The sequence below is a fragment of the Diadema setosum genome, chromosome 12 (assembly GCF_964275005.1).
Source record: "Diadema setosum chromosome 12, eeDiaSeto1, whole genome shotgun sequence".
Classification (NCBI taxonomy): domain Eukaryota; kingdom Metazoa; phylum Echinodermata; class Echinoidea; order Diadematoida; family Diadematidae; genus Diadema; species Diadema setosum.
Window position 1 is genome coordinate 13,960,008 of NC_092696.1, and position 8,458 is coordinate 13,968,465.

The window sequence follows — 8,458 nt, forward strand, 5'->3', positions numbered from 1 at the left end:
CGGACACACTACGCGTGTAAAACGCTTGCGTTTGCAGTGTGTGTATGCAACAGCGCGCTAGCTTAAAGCACTCAGTGAGCACTCTCGCGATCTCAGATTCTCTCTTGTTTCTAAATTATTAAAACATCAAATGACGAGGATCTATTGGAGGCATTATATAAAACAAATAATAAATGTGTTTCATTCGTGCAATGGACAGAATATTTCATTCGGTGAAAGATGAAATGTTTGATCCATTCAACTTGACTGCGCCTCGTTGAATGGGTCATTTCATCTTTCACCTCATGAAATATTCTGTCCGTTACACTCATAAACATTCATTATTTGTATACTAATTTGCCAACTCCATGCTGCAGCTGTATGTACAAACTGTAGTCGGGAAAGTATTAGGACCTACCACTCATGTCAGTCTCTTTCAAATGGAATGGAGATCTATTAAAGAAAATTTTTTAAGATTTTAATAGAATTTGTGAGTTACATGCTATAGAGTATTGAAATGATGATGTCGCAATCTCTTGTTGTAGCTTAGTGCTGATTCCACACAAAATACCCTTGCCCATCTGATCAAGGCTTTGTGTAATGGGCTTGAGCCCAGTATGAGCATGGTTTTAACTCTTTATGTGCCATGGTTGAAACCCCCTGTGTGTCACATTATTCTGAGACACCAACGTAGCCATGCTTTGAGAAAACATTCTGTTTTTCAAATCTTTGTAACTTGTATAAATTTCTGTTAAGCTAGACATGTAGTGAGCAAAGTTGTAGAGAAAATTCCAAGCTATGCTTTGATGTAAATTGTATGACAAATCGATAATTGTTTTTCTATCAAATGACCAGTAGCCACATTACTGTAAAGGCATGACTTTTGCACACAAAACAGTGACGAAAACTTACAATTTACACACAAATCTGTAAGGAACACCGCTTGATAGTCAAGACAATCACCACATAAAATGCAAGCTATGTGTGAGACGAACGGAAATGCAAGAAAAGCTTTCATTGTACTGCAGCACTTGGCGATTTATCGATCGGTTTGGGCGGGTTTGTGGGTTTGAGCAGAATATGCGAAGTTAGCACGCCGTCAACTGAGACGGACATGCGATCGTGGCACTTAAAGAGTTAATAACAAATGTTGTATTCACAGATATTTTGATTGCATGATGTTGTTTAGGACCAATTTCCATGGAGATGAATGGCTATAATGTCACTCTATGGTGCTCTATAGCAGTATAGTTTGAGCAGCTGTGAGGGCATATGAATGTCAATCTTCTATCAAAAGGAATAGGAATCAAAGAAAATTTAAAACTTGTATTGCTTATCAGGGAAGAAACTTGCTATGAGAAGGTAAACATTTTTTTTCTCTCATCCTAATGCCACATCTTTACAAAATGTAGAAATTTAGCCTCACTCTAAGGCAGAAGCATTGATCTAATAATAAAACATATGTTGCTTTCTATACAACTCTGAAAGAATGCTGCAAATTTGTGAATCAATTTGTACATGGCATTGTTATTGTATCCCGTGGTTCATGTGCGAAACTCTTTTGATAAACGACATCAAAATGTAACATATTTCTCTACGATCTGTGTTTTACACTACCCCATGAAAATGCTTGTTTAGGATTTCAGTGATGTCTACTATGCATAATTAGTGCATGTCGAATATCACAGTATTACAATGTGTTGATATTGAAAGTTGACAACCCAAAAGTAATACATTGATTGACACCAAAATGTGTTTTGTTTGGTTTTCTCAGGGAAATATACTTTTTCGTACTTACATCAACTTAAAAGTAGTAAAGCTTCAGAGTTGGTACAGTAAATTGTTGAATGCTTCGATAGAGATTGAGGTGTTGACATACCCATGTTGTTCATGAAATTGTGATTACCTTGAGTTTCCCGGGCTCTGGTGTTATCATGCAGTTTTGTACTGTTGTTGCAGCTGAGAACTAAGATATTTGTTTTTTTGAAACAATAATTCTAAAAAAAACCCACTTCCTTCATAATAATGGAAGTTAAATTAGTATGGTCTACGTTCAAAGCGCCTTTCTAATCACAGCAAAATCTGACTACATGCTGATTCAATATGGAAAAAAGATCGGAGATGCAGATCATGCCTATTTTTATACTGTATACACTTGTAGATATGTGATGCATAATAATCGTTTGTGTACAACACACATCGCGCATGTCATCCAATTGACCGATTCTGTGACGCGCTATGTGTATTTTTGGCATGGGCGCAGCCATAGTGGGTGTATCAGCCGACCCCCCCTCCGCACTCCCCACCCCACTCCCTACATTAGCACGCGCGCAGAATGAAAAACTGCTTTAGCCAATACGCGTCTCGTACTGAGTGCGCGAATGCTTGCTTAGTGCGCAAACCTTTGTTACAAGTGCGTGTAAACATGTTGCCCCGGGGTGGGGGAGAGCAGGGGGGGTCGGCTGATACACCCACTATGGCTGCGCCCTGTGCCGTAAAATGTCTGCTGCCCTCAACGAACCCGAATCGGTCAATACTGATATGTCCTGTTATATCAAGTACATGAACATTTGTGAAGAATTAACTCATGTATATTTTGTAGGCTGAAAAAAATGTCTTGCTTTATATTTTTTCTAAGCATATGTATATAGATATGTGTTTTTGAAAATGGCCACAATGTGTAATTTGAATAGACGACATTTATATAATAAGTGTGCATATTTGCCATGTACATGATAAAAGGGATGTACTGTATTTGTGAAATCCTGGAACAAGATTGTATAACATAGATATATTGTGTAATATGATTATTATTACTATAATACAAAAGGAATGGTACTTTTGATGATGTTAAATAAGTGGGATCTAATGTCTGTAAGCATGACATACATTCAGAAGAGATTTTACATCTCACAGTTTCAGTCTTTTACAAAAGAGAAAAAGTCTTAGGATTTAATTTGGCTGATACTTATATCATGGAATGATGTCACCTCTGATTTATGGTAAAAGTGGAAATTTTTTGCGGGTGACAGCCAATGCAAAAATATAAACTTGCAAGTTTTTTACTCTCTGTAAGCAATACTGTTTCTCTATTTTGATCCCGCAGAATTAAAACATGCAAAATTAATCTTACATGACTGACCACAAAAAAAAAAAAAAAAAACTATGTGTATTTGTTGTGTGAAAACTTCCACTTTTACAGTAGGCTAAATATGTCCAACACTTTTGCGTCTACTCGCATGTTTTCATCCAATTCACACAAAAAAAAAAAGAAAAAAAAAAGAGAGAAGAAGACAAGAGTGTGATTTTACATTTTGGTGCATGCTGGCCAATCCATTTCAATGTAGGCCTATGGCCTGCACAGAAACTACTAGCATACACACATGCACTTGAATTAATACTATACTATGAATAGCACTAGGGCATAACTATGCACACGCACATACGAGAGAGGCATTACTGACCAAGCACACAATTCACTGTGTTCAAAATGTGCAGAGAAAACTTAATATATTTTTGTGCTTTTATAATTTGCTCTATCTAATATAGCACAAAATATGCAAAAAATTAATGTACATGTACCATGACAATACAGTATGTCCCCCCAAAAAGTACAGTCAGATTTTCGCTGATATATGATTAAGCTATCTGAATGCTATTTCAGAGTCTTAAAATATAACATGGGGTTCGGCCTCGAAAGGTCAAAGGCCTATTGCTGTTCCCCTCCACACTCGCCACATATCCTGAGTCACAAACTTTGATTTTTATACATGTGCATTATTTTGTTATTGATTGTTTTTTTCTGTGTGTACATTTTGTTATGCTCACATGAAATCACATTGATTTCATTTTTCTTTTTTTTTTTATGAGATGTGGAAAATAAACTTGAAACTAACTTGAAACTAACATCACAGCTATATTTTGCAGAAAACCCCATTCAGTTTGGTTAAGTGGTCATGGGGAAATGTGGATTCTTGTAAAGCATGTCACGAGTCTGATTCTTCCAAATTTAGCACTTGGATGCACTCGGAACTGCATATTAACGTGTGAACGCAATGGACAGAACTTGGAGGGAAGGGATTCCTGACATGCTATACAAAAATCCTCATTTCTCTTTGACAACTGAAGCAAATCGGGTGGGGATTTCTGTAAGATGTGGGTTATCGGGTGGGGTTTTCTGTAAGATGTGGGTAATAAGTTATAGTTTCATATCCTCAAAATTTTATTTGGATTGATTCACTATTATTAAAGTTAATTCACTATTATTAAAGTTATTATTGTGGAGGTCCCTGTTGTAATTTTTTTTTTTTTTTGACATACGGTATATCTGTGTTTTTGTAGTAATATGGTAAAAGGAATGTTTAACATCTTCAATGTATAGATGGTGCTTTAGTATTAAAAGTCATCCAGTGTGAATGTTGACTTCTTGAAAAGAGTCTCTATTACTGGTAGATTACCAGAAACAAGGACATGCCAAAGAAAGGACAGTACTCTAATTCATGTATGAAGAAGTTGGTATTTGATCACGCAGTCAGAAAAAAAGTCTGAAATGCGAACAATAAGAAATGTCATTCCCCTACCCCACCCCAAGGTGACTTCCATTATTATGAAGTCCTTGAGACCTACAGTTTTCTTTGTTTGTATCGAAATTTCATTATAGCCGAACAAAGAAAGCACATACAAAGATATGAGAATAATAATTTTGGCACCTGAATGTTTACATCCTTATAACAAAATTCTGTTATGATTGTGCACATTGTTAATGGGTGTGCACTGTATTTTGGTAACGTATGCAGCTGCTATTTGGCCATTGTTATTGCAATTGAGGCATAGTCATTGAGCTTGCAGTGAAGTGTAAACCCTTGAGAAACTTTCAATGGTAACATGTCTCGCTTTCACAAAGTGTTTTGCACCTAATCCCGCTGCCCCTCCTGAAACCACTGGAGGAGAAACTTGAAACAAAAAACAAACTCAAAGCACTTCGAGAACGCAGACCTCCACCAAGCAGCTATACTTTCCACCGATGATTTGTATTGCTCTTCCATAGAGATCAGTGATTTCCACCTGCTGAAAAATCGCCCGATTTCCCAATATAGAAGCCTTTGTTACATCATACACCCTCAGCCCTAACAAACTAGAATACCCACTTTAGTGCGCATTTAAAAACTTCAAAAATGTGCAGCTTGAACTCCCAAGTTCATTGACCCTACCTGCCAAAATATCGAAAATCCTTCATAAAATCCATAAAAATTTCCAGATCAATGCCAAAATTTAATCATCTGTTCCTTGTGTCATTCTCAACCTTTCCTGCAAGTTTCATCCAAATCCGTGCACAGCTTTTTGAGTTATTTTGCACACGGACAAACAAACAAACCAACGATATGAAAACATAACCTCCTCCCTTGGCGGATGTAACAGACAAACATAAACCAGGATCACCTTTTGATATTCTTAAGTGTTTTCCTAATAAGACAGTTCTAAAATGTGCCACTTGTTTTGGTTTTTATTGCTTTGGATGACTGTAGATTATCACATCATGTTTTACAACTTGATTAACAAATGTATGCCTGATTTGATCTGTGCAATAAATACATTATGATGAAAGAAAAATTGTCTGTTACACTGTTTAGTATTTTTATACCACACACAGGCATGTACAGTACAAGTATACGTACAGGAGAATGTTTTTCGTAGTGGTTTAAAACCGCTATGACAAATATTCTATTGTATGTATAATTTTTACTGTACTTGCCTGTGTGTGGACATAAAGTGTGTTTGTGTAGAATGAGTACGTGTATATACATGTATTTAAAAGAGGTTTGACTGTAGGGCATTTCAGGTGCTGATGGGCTCATTCACAAGCCATTTTCATTCTCAAAACACCTTTTTATTTTCAGGGTCATACAAGTATGTAGCTTTACTCCTTTTAATATAAAACCCGGTTCCAAAATAAATGAATCTTGGTTATTGATAAGGCTTTGAAACTGACTACAAATATTAAGAAGCTATGGGCTCATGTGAGCTTCAATATATCAGATTTTTTTTTAGCAAATTCAAAACAGCATTCCTGTTGTGGATATGATGCTACAGATGTTTCTAGTGGTGATGTTAAAACAATAAAATACACTGTATGTACAGTACTTGCATCTTCAACACAGACCCTAGTCTACATACCTTCACTAGAAAGGTTAACAGATACAAGTACAACATTTTTACAAAAAGTTTCTGTTTTGGATTGTCCTGTCAAAAGACAACAAGGTTGCAAAATATGACAGCCTCTTTCACAGGTACATGTAGTTGTAGATACACTGAAGAGATGCATCCATACTGAAATTGTGCAAAAATTTTGGGGTTATGTAGCTCCAACACATACACAAAGATCACACATATGAACAAGTAGTTATCGTGCAAAAATAGAAATACAAGTATGTATAAAGCATTTATTCTGTCGATTCATCATGATATATTTTGCCACATAACCAGGAAAAGGAGAAGAATCAGACTTTTATATTATTGCAAATGAACACACAGATGCATAAACAACCTACAAAATGATAAAAAGGTTTAATACTTAAAGGGGCATTCCAGACAATTTTCATAATTTCACACCATGTAGTACATATCAAAATCAACAGCTCCATGTATAGATTCATAGAATTTATTGTGGTCCTTGAGTACAGAAACCAATGAACTGAAAAATCTTAAACAAATTACACTGAACAGTGTTGATGACATCAGAGCCTTTTTCAGAAATGTAACAGTGTCATTCCATTACAATACCACTTGCTCAACAAGTTCACCTGTGAAGAATCTGCATGCCTTTTTTTTGTTCTGCTTTCTTGAGCCCCAATTCATGCATTCTCATGGTGAGACTGCCATGTCATCATCCTTGTTCATTGCAATTGGTTATACATTCTGAAAACATTCTCATTCCTCATCCCAATCACTATAAAATTCTGAAACTGTGTACTCAGTTTAACTAATTTATAGTTGTTCAAATATAAAAGTCTGAAAATCATCCAGAGGTCCCCTTTAATAAGAAAAAAATGAACTAAAATTTAAAACAAATATCGCAATCTCAGTTGCAAAGGAAGACATTGAGCATTTTGTTCGTGATGCTGTTGGCAAGGTTGAGACAAGGAAAAACTGTAATTACGTCTTGTGGCCGACCACCTTATCTCATTAGAAAATAACAAACCATTTTTAACGTCTTGACGTAGCACATGCTGAGTTGTGACCACGCGCCTCATTATAAAGCAGTATCTGTCAAGGCACACTTTCAATCTTTGTAAACCCGTTGAGGATGGACTAATTTTGCTACAACACACATTTCCCATAGACACCTGCCCGAGTATACTCTGGACTCGTCTTCAACGGGTTGAGGATTTTTCAATATTTCGATCGATATTTTCGTTTTTGTGTTTCAAGTGAATTCTACTTTGCTGCATGTCAAGTCAATCTGATTTATATTACATGTATGTAATACATGTTGAATTTGACTAATGGACTACTTTGGATACACATCGAGATACGGAGTTTTAGAAAACACATGGAGACCTATAAAGAGAACTTTCTTTGATCTTACATGGAGGATAAGTCCTGAGTAGGACCTACACACTTTTTAACCCGTTGAGGACGGGCTGATTTTGCTACGACAAACATTTCCCATAGGCACCTGCCAGAGTATACTCAGAACTTGTGTTGAACAGGTTAATACCTAGGTAAAAATAGTGTCCTTTTCTCACGTACATTTACTATTTCAGCTTTAATTTTGGAATACATTATGTAGCATATCATAAATTTTTGACACATTATCACCGTTCACCAGCATTACAGTGACTGAAACAGGTACAAACACGAGTAATGGAGATAATAGTATTTCATTTTCTTTTTGAATTCATCACAACAAACTTTTCATGCACATGATTTACTCATGAAAAATAGATCACATTTTACTATTTCTCATTTGCTGCAATTCCTAAAATTTGACTGCAATGGACTTACTTCATGTACCACTGCTATGCACTTGAGAAAAAAAAAAGTGGAAAAAGTTTTGAATTACCCATCGCTGATAGCATAAAAATTGTGGTTGCTGTTTGCATACAAAATTACTCATTGCAACATGATATGGTATATTTTCAACACAAACACAGAGAAAGAAATGAAAATGATACTATTCAAATACAACTCAATTTACAGCACATTCTACAATATACACCACACAATTACTGCACTAATTGACATTTGAAGATTAGATCAAATTCAGCCATTTTGGGATTAAAACCACACTCAACAGTTTTAGCACCAAATTTATAATTTCTTTTTGTCATGCAGAAAGAACATCAAAGCAAATTTCATCATTATTTCGTAAGGAAATATTAAAGAAAATAAGGAAAATGACTAAACACATGTACACTAGTACATCAGTAGGGGCAAAATTTCAGATTAACTTTGGCACGATATAAAAAATTATACAAAA